This window comes from Sphaeramia orbicularis, chromosome 12 (assembly GCF_902148855.1).
Source record: "Sphaeramia orbicularis chromosome 12, fSphaOr1.1, whole genome shotgun sequence".
NCBI lineage: Eukaryota > Metazoa > Chordata > Actinopteri > Kurtiformes > Apogonidae > Sphaeramia > Sphaeramia orbicularis.
This window is the reverse complement of record NC_043968.1, coordinates 14,041,942-14,055,019: the sequence shown is the minus strand read 5'-3', so window position 1 is coordinate 14,055,019 and position 13,078 is coordinate 14,041,942.

Below are 13,078 nucleotides of genomic sequence, written 5' to 3'. Positions count from 1 at the left end.
ATGGAAATGGTTACAGATATCAATATAGTTATAGCACTGATATGAAGTCTTACATGGACTTTCATTTGGGTCCATGACTTTTGACCATGAGTGACCTTGGGGGGGGTGTCATCTCAAGGTCACCAATGTCTACATTTCAACAATCTTCTCTGAAACTACTGGTCGGATTAATTTCACATTTTCTATACTGTACAGCTTCCGTGGGACAATGTGTACAAAGTTTTGTCATAGTTTTGAAAAAAAAATGATTTTTTAATTTTTGGACGAATTTCTGAAATACAAATTTACATTTATTTATAATGGTCCATATGCTGATGGCTTATAACATGGAAATGGTTAGAGATATCTGTGTAGTTACTATTGAGCACTGATAGGAAGGCATATATGGACTTTCTTTTGGGTCCATGACCTTTGACTTTAAGTGATCTTGAAGGGTTAAACTCAAGGTCACCAATGTCGAGATTTCAACAATTTTCTGCTCCGAAACTACTGATCGGATTCATTTCACTTTTTTTTTTAATCTAGTTTCCTTGTGACAGTGTCTACAAAGTATGCTCATAGTTTTGAAACATTTTGATTTTTGAATTTTTGACACATTTCTGAAATACTAAAACTTTGCATTTACTTATAATGGTCCATATTTTGATGGCTTATAACATGGAAATGGTTAGAGATATCTGCATAGTTCCTATTGATCACTGATAGGAAGGCATATATGGACTTTCATTTAATGAGTTGAGTTCTCCTCCAGTGACAGTACCACCCACTTCTATTGGGAGATTGATCTCTTGCATCAAGACCACAGGACTCTAACACAGCAGCAGAACCTGACAACCTCACAAATTCAGCTTGTTATTGATTCTTGGTTGAACATGTGAGATACAGGGACATTGGTCCTATTTTTCAGCTCAGATGGCTCTAGTCCTTGCTTTAAAAAAACAGGAACAAAATGTTTTTACAGCTTTTAAAGGCAACATCCACTGTTCAATCAGCCTCTGTCTCTTCAACTGTCAGACATCCACATCATATTGCGTTAAAATGTGGTTAATATTCAGCATTAGACAAAGGTTTGCCTCCTGTTGGAGCTGCTGTGACGGCTGCTGATTCATGGATGATTGACCCATTTGTGTTCTGCATTGTGTTTTTGGTCAAAAAATGTCTCTTGATGTTGTGTATCACTGTCTTCTCTTGGCATATCAGACACGCTGGCTTTAAACCAACGCTTGTGATCAAACATAATGCTGCTGCTTATTGATTTTGAGGTCGTTTTGTGCTCATTTGAAGACTCTGAGGGCCCGATCGACATGGTCTGCTGGGCTGACTTTCACTGTTCCACCAATTTATTTAGCATTGCAGTTCCACAAAGTTGGAAAACTCGCAAGAGATGTATTAGAAAACAAACCGGGAACAGTAAAAAAAAAAATTCAATCTCTTAGTATGAATCACATCTCCTGGTAAACACTTTGACTTTGACCTAGATCTACTTTTATGGTGACTTCCAAATGAATTCTTCTCCACATTTCAAGTGATTTACCACCATTTATCATAATATTATATTGTGCAATATGTATTTTCAGTGAAAATGTTGTTATATTTAATCTACTGATATAGATGTTCAAAAAGCTCAGCGTGAATTCAAAGGTTATTATATCAGCACAATGACAATTTCAGCAAAATATATTATTAACCTGAAGATTAAAACAATCTCCATCTGCTGTCATTTATCAAACTACATGTGTTTTAATAGTGAATCAGTGTTGCAGAAGATGACAGTGTTTCCATGTTCACTATGGAGCCAAATGGGTCATATCTCATGCTGCTGAAAAGCTGAGAAACTGCATTTTATCTGAATTATTTAGACACATTGATGGTATTAGTGTTTCAAAAGCTTTTACACATTTTAGATCAGCAGACGTCTTCAACCACTAGCAGCTGTTTGGGCCATTTAGGGTTAAACTCCAAACTCAAGCTGAAATAACATCTTCCATTTGACTCTAGAAAACATCCTCTGGAGATGTTACACAGCTGTTGGAATGTGACTGAAAAGACCTTTATGTACAGTGCATCGACTAAGAAAAGCTCTGTGAAGGTTCATTGTGTAGTATTTAGTCACATCTAGTGGTGAAGTTGAAGAATACAGTGAACTGAACACCCTCCCACTGTGTCTTATAGGGCATATTTGGTTCATTTATTTGTGTATTTGGACCCTGACAGTTCATACAGTTTGAATTTGAACCCTCCAGGTGCTGCAAAACTATCTTTATATTCATTTTGGCAAAAATCGAGTGGATTTCTACAACCTGTTTTAATTCCTGCTTAATTTGTTATGTCTATAACTAGTTATGTCACAACATTTGCACATATAAGGTCATATAAGTTCATGTGTATTTAAAGGGCCAGCGCTCAAAATGACCTTTTATTTGTCATTACCAGAGGTGGGTAGAGTAGCCAAAAATTAGACTCAAGTAAAAGTACTGTTACTTTAGAAACATATCACTCAAGTACAAGTAAACAGTAGTCCTCCAAATAATTACTCAGGTAAAAGTAAAAAAAAAAGTACTTAATGAAAAATTTACTCAAGTACTGAGTACTTCCTATGTAACATCATATTTATTGTTCTTTTAAATTCAACAATTAATGAACGAAATGTTAAAATAAAATATAGAAAATATATATGGGAACATTACAGCTACTTACAAATACACCTCACAATAATCATTGTTGGTTCCATCACTTTAATATTTCTAGTCTGTTCTTATGGAGGTAGATACTGTGCATGGTTTTCTATTTATTTTTACGAGTTAGCCTAGATATCTTTAAGCATATCTTCCCCTTTTGTCAAATTTCTTTAACTCATGTGAGTCTTGTGAGTTTTTGGCGGAAATCTTTCTAACAAAACAAAGCAAATGGTTCGTGCATCAACAAATGACCAAAAATAAAAGTAACAAGTAGAATGTGCACCATTGTAATGGACTAGAAGTAGCATTTCTTCTTCATAAATATACTCGAGTAAAAGTAAAAAGTATGTCATAATAAAAGTACTCTTGTACTTAAAAGTACAATTTATATAATAAGTTACTTAAGTAAATGTAACGGAGTAAATGTAATGCATTACTACCCACCTCTGGTCATTACTCAGAAATAGTGTTGAAGATGGACCTGTGGAGTTGAATTAATGAAGAATTCAGACCAAAGCAGAGTATCTACAGTTTGTGTAGACCACAGGGAAATGTTTTAAAATGCATAATTCCATTTAAAAAAGGAAAATATCACTCCTTTAAGGTGAAAAAACAACCTCAAAACGAACTCCTTGGAGCCAGTATTGACTTTGTCCACACTGTGTAACATTTGGTGGACACAGTTCTGCGCAAAAGTCTTGGGTCAATGTCAGCTTTATAGCAGTTTTCTTTTTTTTAACCTTGGGGTCGGGACCCCACGTGGGGTCGCCTGGAATTCAAATGGGGTCACCTGAAATTTCTAGTAATTGATAGAAAAAAAGAAAAAAACACAAAACTTACAAATAAAAAAAATATGGTGAGTTGACAGGGACAATCTCAATCCATAAAAGACATGACAAACTGTGAGTCTGAAACTGAAGCACTGTGGTTCTGTTTATCTGTCAAATGTTCATTGTGGTCAGTTTCAGATGCTGCAGCTCTTTCATAATTCATAGTTTGAGTTGTTGTTTGTTCAGTATTAATTGTCAGCCTTGTAAATCCAAGCTGGACTGACTGTACCTCCTGAGACCCAGCAATGCATTTTTATCCTCTGTAGGGGACAAAAGTTTGACAGTTTTACTTGAAAAATGCTGTCCATCGCAAAGCACATTCCGATTAAAAAATAAATAAACACATACAAATAATTTAAAAAATGTATCTGAAAAAATCAGTTGCATTACGCAGTTTCCCATCAAGACAATTGTTTAAAATAAAAAAGCTAAAATTCTCACTTTCCTGGGTCTCAGGAGGATATCCTGATCAAAGAAAATACAATTCTCACTTTGTGCAGTAATCTACACCTGGCTTTTCTGCCTCTGTCCAAAATAATATACATTCTGGTCAAGGCAGTCGTCCATCCTCCAGGAGTCTGGGTCTGCTCGAGGTTTCTGTCTGTTAAAGGGAAGTTTTTCCTCGCCACTGTCACCACTCACAAGTGTTTGCTCCTGGAGGATTCTGTTGGGTTTCTGTAAATTGGCTTAGAGTCTGGTTTTGACCAACTCTATATATAAAGTGTCATGAGATAACTTTTTTGTTGTGATCTGGCACTATATAAATAAAATTTGATTGATTGAGTTATTTGATTGGTTTTCCCCTGTAAGTCGCTTTGGAAAAAAGCGTGTGCCAAATGCATAAACATAAACATTATATTGACTAAATGTCGTCTAAAATTAACATTTATTTTCAACATAGTATAGCAAACTATTACATGATCAAAAACAAATTAATTTTAGCAAAAAAAAAAAAGTCTCTGTTTTGGGGTCTCCAGGAATTTGTGATGTTAAAATGGGGTCACGAGCCAAAAAAAGGTTTGGAACCACTGCTTTATAGGGACGTAAGGATGCAAAGCAAGACAGTTAAAATGGATATAAACAGAATAGAATAGAATAGAATAGAATAGAATATATAGCATCTGAAAAGGACTTTAATTCATGAAAAAATGTAAGGCTGTGCATCACTCGATTTGTATTTGATGATTTGTGATGTGGATTACATTTTTATTGTTTTTACTTTAGTTTATTATTTCTGTTATATTGTATTTTTTAATTCTTCTTTTTTTTTTATTTATTTTATTTTTTTTTTATTTTAACATATTGTTCATTTCAGGGGAGGTATTCATATAAGCCTTCTTTTTGGCTTCTAACCTCTCCTGCACAATTTTGTTACTTGTTTGAATGTTGTTGTTTTTTCTATTGCTGTTTTATTTTGTGCAAATAAATTAACAATTAACAATAGAATAGAATAGAATAGAATAGAATAGATGCCTTTATTGTCATTATACATATGCACAACGAAATTAAAAGAGACAACTCTCTTGTGGTGCAAAAGTTGTTTTTTTTTTTTGTTTTGTTTTTTTAAAGTGTAAATATATATACAGAATAAAAACAAGCATGTCAACCAACCAAGAAACGGTAGAGATAAATATATATTGCACTTTCAAATGTGATGATTCAAATCGGCAGATGAAAAAGAAATCGCAATGCCCTTTTTTAACACCAGAGGGCGTAATCTATATTTGAGTTCACTTGTTCAACGTCAAACGTCACTACCTGTTGGACGTCGTACGTCTCTGTCACGTCTTTGACACCGACGTCACTGACACGCCCCCGGCGCCATTTTAGAGGGTAAGCTAAGAGCAGCGAACACTTTATTAAAAGAAAGGAGAGGTGAGGAGAAGTAGGCTAATAATGGAGAGGAAAAAGAAGAACGGACGGATACCGTAGCAAGAGAAACTGCGCAAAGATGCTAGGGGTCCGTACTTTGCTAAGTTGGCCTCTATTAACAACATGTGTCCTCACTACCTGAAAAAAACAAAAAACAAACCAACAGTTGGAAAACCCACATACGCTGCTGCCTCTGACATCTTCCACGGACACTAACTACCAGGTTTACGGCACAAGTGCTTATACTTTTCAAGAGTTTAAGAATTCCAAATCTGTTGAGGCTCTTGGACGCATCTCCAATGGCTGGGTGCAGGATCTTTACTCATTTCAACCGGAGAATTGTGCAAACAGTCGTCACAACGAAGGTAAGAAAACCTAGTCCTTTTTTTCCCCCCAACTTTACTGAAAATATATGTGCATACAAAACATTGAGAAATTTTTAACAACCATCAAGATGTTTAACCTGTTTAACCCTGACCATATTTTCCATATTTCCCTGACCATACCTAAAAAGACATACCCAAAGTAAATGAAGAATTACTTCACAATAATAAGGTTCATATGGATGTTCTTGGTGTCTATGGACACTTACAGACCTCACAGAATCTATTCCCATTGTCTAAAATATTGTATCTATTACTATGCCTGAGTAAACTGTAACAAACTAAAAGAGAAATTAGAATTTTTCATCCTCGCCTGTTTTTTTTCGGCTGGATTGACGATGATATGCGTAAATTATTTGTTTGTGTTGGAGATTTTTAATAGCGTATATTTCACCCCACAAAGATTAAAAATCATGTTTGAACATTAAAGTTTGCACTAAAATACACTTTTGATGTACTTTTATTAACATTAGGGTCTAAACTTTGAGCAAAAGTTGAAAAAAACATCCATTGTCCTGATTTATTATATTTTTTATAGTAGATGAATATTAATATGATTTTTTAGCCCTAATATAATTTTTTAGCCTTATCGGGTGGGCCAATAGGGCTAAAGGGGTTTTAAAGGAAAAAATCGTCCGAACAAATACATTAACACAGGGGTGTCAAACATCCGGCCCGGGGGCCAAATGTGGCCCGCCAAAGAGTCCAGTCCGGCCCGCGGGGTGAATCAGCAAAAATTACACCTAAGATATTAACAATCAAGGACGTCGAAGTCATTTTTGTTCAGGTTCCACATACAGACCGATGTGATCTCAACTAAAATAATAGCATAATAACCTATAAATAATGACTCCAAATTTTCTTAGTTTAATGTGAAAAACATAATATTACATTACATCTATAAATAAGTAAGGACAACTCCAAATTTTTCTCTTTATTTTTATTTATTTTTATTCATTTTAAAAAAATATATTTTTAACAACTTTATTCATCATTTTTCCATTACATCTTTAGGCATATCTTATGCAGTTCTTAAACTTGCCCCCCCCCCCCCATCCAGGTGGCATCCCAACAAATACATCCATATAAACGCACAGACAAACGGAACACACACACACACACACGCACACACACACACACACACACACACACACAAAAGACTCTAACCAATTTATGTTGATCATTTCGGTCATATCACCAACATTCTGGACCTCTGGACCGCAAATGGTGAATACTGTCTGTTTCTTTTCCCACATGTGCACTAAAGCATCTTGAAGTGTATGTTCACGGGGAAAGATATGATCCAAAATTAACAAGTCAGTGTTATTTTATATCACATAACAAGAAACAATCCTTAACTCTCTCATCTGGGGGTTTGTTGCACAAAAGTAGGATTCCGACATCCACAATAGCTGACTAAGCCGGGTTCAGTGAATCCAAAACAAGGGAGTCCAGGCTTAATTAGTTGCACAAAGACCCCAAGCCAGGATGAAAAGACACGGATTCATCAAACCAGGTGGAACTCATCCTGGATAAGTGCGCACACGCGGCTTCCTAGATAGACTTCGACATCGATCGCAGATTCACTGATTCACCGATTCACCATGGCAACTAGAGCGACGTACTTTCCCACCGTCGGACACAGAGCTCCTCATTTTGACTTAGAGGAGGTAAAGGACCAAATCAAAAGGAAAGACAACACTGCCACAGTGATAAAACGACGAAAGAAAGTGTGGCAACAGACTGCAGACCACCTGAATGAGTAAGTAGTGCACAAATACACACTCACTGCTCCACTGCAACCAGCACATTTACAACCCAAATAGTTAATTAACATCTCTGAAAACATAGTTGTACTCTGATTATGAATCAATTGAAACTCTACGTGAAATTGACTGTAGATGTGAGTGAAATTGTGTAAATGTAACTCCGTCAGACGATATAACTCTGATAAATAGATGAGCTCACTGACTTCATTGAATTTTTTTTCCTGATAAAGTTTATCTTATCTTGTCATGATTCATGACTTTCTGACATTGTCAATTAACCCATAAAGACCCAAACATCCATCACCAACCAAAACCATCTACTGATCTAAAGTGTTTAATACCTGTTGATTCATTAATTCTATCAATACATATAAATACTTGGTGTAAAATGTAGTTTGTCATCTTTTCATAGTCATCAGATATGACCCATTTGGATGTTCAGAGGCTCCGTAGTGAACGTGGAAACACCGTCATCTTCTACAGCATTGATTCACTAGTAAAACCCATGGAGCTGGATCAATGACAGTGGATGGAAGTGCTCTTTTATGTTCAGTTAATGATAGATTTTACTGAAAAAGTCACTTTTTCTGCAGTTTTCTCTGTTTTTGATGTAATGCCCCCAGCTTTAATCTGATCTTTTTTGAACATCTTCATGATCGGTAAATTAAATATAGAAAAATATCTGATTTATACTCATAACATACAAAATACAGAAGATAATATTATAATAAATGATGATGAATCATGTAAGAAAGGTTAGTTATAGAGAAAATTCATTTGGAAACTGATCCAATTGGGCCTTTATGGGTTAATAAACACTGTTCATTGCTTGTGATGTTCATTGTTTGGTGTAATATTCTTCATCTTATCATTTCAGATGGTCCATGCTGACTGTCTCATCAGTATTGTGTCACAGTGGTCCGGTTCGGTCCATGACTCCTGAGTCTGTGGGACCTCTGGAATCTATCAGCAACTATCACAAGGTGAGTCACACAACCTCTATTAATAACCACTTTTTACATCGTATCTGTGTCTAGAATGTCACTGTATTTCTGAGGTTGTGATGCTGAGGTTTTGTATTGACAGGTGAATTGTCTGATGTGTTTCATGGGGGACAGGGGGTCCATCTGGGGGACAGGGGGTCTGCCTGCCAGCCTTTTCACCTGACACCATACACAGACCCCCAGGAACCACAGCAGGCCTACAGTCATGCCCATGCCAGGACAAGGGCCAGGATCCAAATGACCTTTGACCTCCTGAAGGAACGCTTTCACTGTCTTCACCACCTAAGGGTCAGCCCTTTGAGATCATGTGACATCACTGCGGCCTGTGCTGTCCTCCACAATGTGGCCTGAGGAAGGAGACGGACTGTAAACGGTAAGTTATCTAAGTATAAATAATACAGAGTTTGAAAGGGTAAATGTCATTAAATTCTTTGGAATAATTATATATAAGAAGTTAAGTTGCTATATGACGTACTGCATGGAGGCATGGGGGAATACTTACAGAACTAATACAAATTCAATCACCATTATTCAGAAAAGGCCACTACCACTGATCAATAAAGTGTCCTGTAGGGAATGCACGCATCAGTTTATTATCAAGAAAAAGCTTTAACCCTTTTATGCATGAATAATGAGAACCTTAATCAACATTTATTTCCTGAGTGTTTTTATTCCTCTTTAGGCATGAAAAAAAAATGTGACTGAAAATTTTCTTATGAACCTATTTTTCATGGAGTTAAAAAAATGTCAGTTTGACACCATGCGTTTAATTTTGGAAGCAAAGAAACATGGATTTACTGATATATCGTGTGAAAACTATGAAATAAAAACCTTTTTAATGCTGCTAATCTGCTGTTTTCTCACATTTTAACATACTCTAATACTAGTCATTACTCACTTCATGGAAATAATATGCAAAAAAAAACAAAACAAAACCTTTTTTGTCAAAAAAAAACAAAAAAAACAGTTAATTGAAGTTTAGTAACAATAACAAGCAATTGATTTTTTTTTTCTTTTAGTTTAGTTTATTTTGAATATGCAACAAGACAAAGTAATCTTACTTAGTCCTTAGGAAAAAAACAGGTAGTAAGAGGTCATGGACGAAAACAAAAAAACAAAAACATAACTTCTACATATACATGACTTCATTTGCACATTCTAAAAAGAGTGGAGGAAGTATAATTTATTTAATCCCACCCCTTCAACACTCAAATATGTTACTGCAAATCAGGTTTATCAAGAATAGCAAAGTTACAGTAATGGTATGAATTACAGTGTATGGGATGGTGCATAAGCGTCCACTGTGTTGACTGATATGGAACTAAAACAACAAAATCCATAAATATACAAGAGAACAGCGGGAGAATAACTGTCCACTGTAGTGACCACTATGCATGAAAGGGTTAAAGTTTGGTGACTTACTCCACTTTAAACCAGCACAATTTATGTTCAAATTCAAAAATCCATTGCCTGTTCATAGTCAGAGCTTATTTAAAATATGTGTTTATAATTTCAGAGGAAGTCGTGTTCAAAAAACCTTCTGTTAGAACAAATATGAAGACATTTAGTCTTTGTGCTGTTGGAGTAAATGTTTGGAACAAGTTACAAGGCAGTTTGTAGATATAGTCCCAATGAAGCTTCTTATAAAATTTGAAATGAATCCGACTAGTAGTTTAGGAGAAGAAGATTGTTGAAATCTAGACAGTGGTGACCTTGAGTTTGAGCCTTCAGGGTCATAAAGGTCAAAGATCATGGACCCAAATGAAAGTGCAGATATGACTTCCAATCAGTGCTCAGTAGTAACTGTGTTGATATCTCTAACCATTTTCATGTATTGAACCTTCAAATTATAAGTAAAGGCAAATTTTTAATATTTAGAAAAATTCAAAAAAAAAAAAAAAAATCTAAACTTCTCCAAACTGTGAACAAACTTTTTAGACGTTGTCCCATGGAAGTTACATATAAAATGTGAAATTAATCCGACCAATAGTTTAGTCACAGAAGATGTTTGAAGGAATTGCTGACGAAGATGATGATGACGAAGACAACGATGACGATGACAAAGACGCCGCCTTCACACTCGCTAATGGCCAGTTGGGTGGTGCACTAACAAAAACAAGACAACAAAGTCTGATCTAGGCTGCTGCACATGCCACCTGAACCTTACACCTGACACGAGGAGAAAAAAAAAAAAAAAAAAAAACTAGCCCGCGGCTGATTTCTAATATATTTTAAGTGTAAAATCAACACTGAAAGTCTAACTTGGCCTGAGGTTCTCCATTTGGAAATGCTTGGAGCAGAATTAAAGTATATACACTTCTTGGCTGGTTTTCCACACTTGGCAGAGGAAAAATAAATCTTCCACCAACAAGTAAATGTGTATCTGTGTTCGCCGGTGTCTGATACTTCCGCCTTCCGTAAACGCCAGCAGCTTGTTTTATCAGCTTCATGTCCTAAAAGCGTTCCTTGGCCCCAGGGGAAGCCAAGCCCATTTCGCTCGGTCAAGGCGGCAAGGAAGCCTCATAGGGAGCAATTAAAACCCACATGATGGAGATCCGGTATTAATGAGGTCCACTTCTACCCGTGAACCACATTTAATAATAATAATTAATATGGTTTCCTATGGTGTCGCTCCTGCCTTTAAGCCTTTGTAACAACGTGTGAGGCTCAACGCTAACAGCTGTGACTGAGGAGACGTTTTAGAGCAGGGATGTCAAACTCATTTTATTTCAGGGGCCACATCTTCCCAGTATGATCTGAAGTGGGCCGGTCCAGTCAAATAATTACATCATAATATCATCATATCATCATTATATTTATATATCTTTTATTCTGTTTACTTCTTTGTTCCATTGTTGGTTGTTTGTGGGATGTTCATCGGGATGGGTCAGTGTGTTTTTCTTGTACTGCTGCTATAGTAACGAAACAATTTCCTGCTAAGGATCAATAAAGTATCTATCTATCTATCTATCTATCTATCTATCTATCTATCTATCTATCTATCTATCTATCTATCTATCTATCTATCTATCTATCTATCTATAATATAATCCAAATTTTTCTCTATGTCTGAGTGAAAATCACATTAAAATTACATTATTATTATTATTACAATACTAGCACATTCACCTGTGGGGATCCGTGGGTTGTAGATGTGGTAGTTTTCATGTTGTTTTATTCGTGCATGCTGTACCACATTTGTCCAGCAATCACCGCCAAAGCATTCTGGCCATAGCAACATGATTGTAAGGCTATTATATTTGAAAATTACTAATATCTCCTAAAATATTGGTCCTATCAACTTGCTGTTTTCGCTGCTGTCTTCCTTGACCAAAAATATGTAAATATGCCAAACTGCAGCAGTCAGCTCTTTTAGGATTTTGTGTGATTCCTGAGACACACACATGCACGCACACAGAGGCCACGAGGCTTTCATAATATAGATTATACATCTGCAAAGTATTCTTTAAAAATGTGAATACAATGAACAATAGTGAAAAAACTGAAATTTTGAAATTTATTAAAGGAGTGATATTTTGCTTCTTTTAAAAAATGGTATTATGCATTTTGAAACATTTCCCTGTGGTCTCCATAAACTGTAAATGCTATGCCTGGGTCTGAATTCTTCGTTAATTAAACTCCACAGGTCCATCTTCGACCCTATTTGTGAGTAATTACATGAGAAAAGTCGTTTTGAGCACTGGCCCTTTAACTGCAAATGAGCCACTTCACGCCCCGCCCCCTCCAGGTTGTTGGCTGTGCTGCTCTGTCCCGTTCAACCAACAACTGAACATTTTTGGTAATTGGCTTGAAATTTGGATGTGTTTTCAGTGTAGACTACAACCGCTGCTGCTGACAAACAATTATAGCATACTCGGAGAAATGTTCGTCGGAAGTCTTGACCTTATATGTGCAAATGCCATGATTTAACTAGTTATAGTAGCAAATTAAGATTTTAAATAAATTAATTAATTGAGGAACTGAATTTGTAAAGTTGTAACAAAACACTTGATTTGTGCTAAAAATGAATATGAAGATAGCTTTGCAGCACCTGGAGGGTTCAGATTCAAACTTTTTGAACTGTTAGGGTCCAAATACACAAATAAATGGACCAAAGACTAATAAAAGTGGCAAAATATGACCCCTTTAAGAAAAATAGGTGGAATTTTAACAATATTATGCCTCATCTTCTCATTTACACATGTGCATTACATCTGACAGACCACAGTGGATCTACAAATACACATTAAAATTGCACTAATGTGTCTTAAGTCATTACATGTTATATTTATATTATATTTGTTCAGGTTATTCACATTTTTTGTGAACGGGTAGTTGGTAAGTGTCCACATTTTCATGTAATTTAACTTTTTTTTTTCAGACTTAAAGAGAATCATGTGGAGATGTCAGTATTTATAGTTTATTATGATAGTATTTTAGTGATCTGATCCAGCTGAAATGTGGAACTTGAACTAAAACAATTAATATCTTCAGTGTAATTTTTGCATTTCACAAATTCCTCCCATGGGCCAGATTGGACCC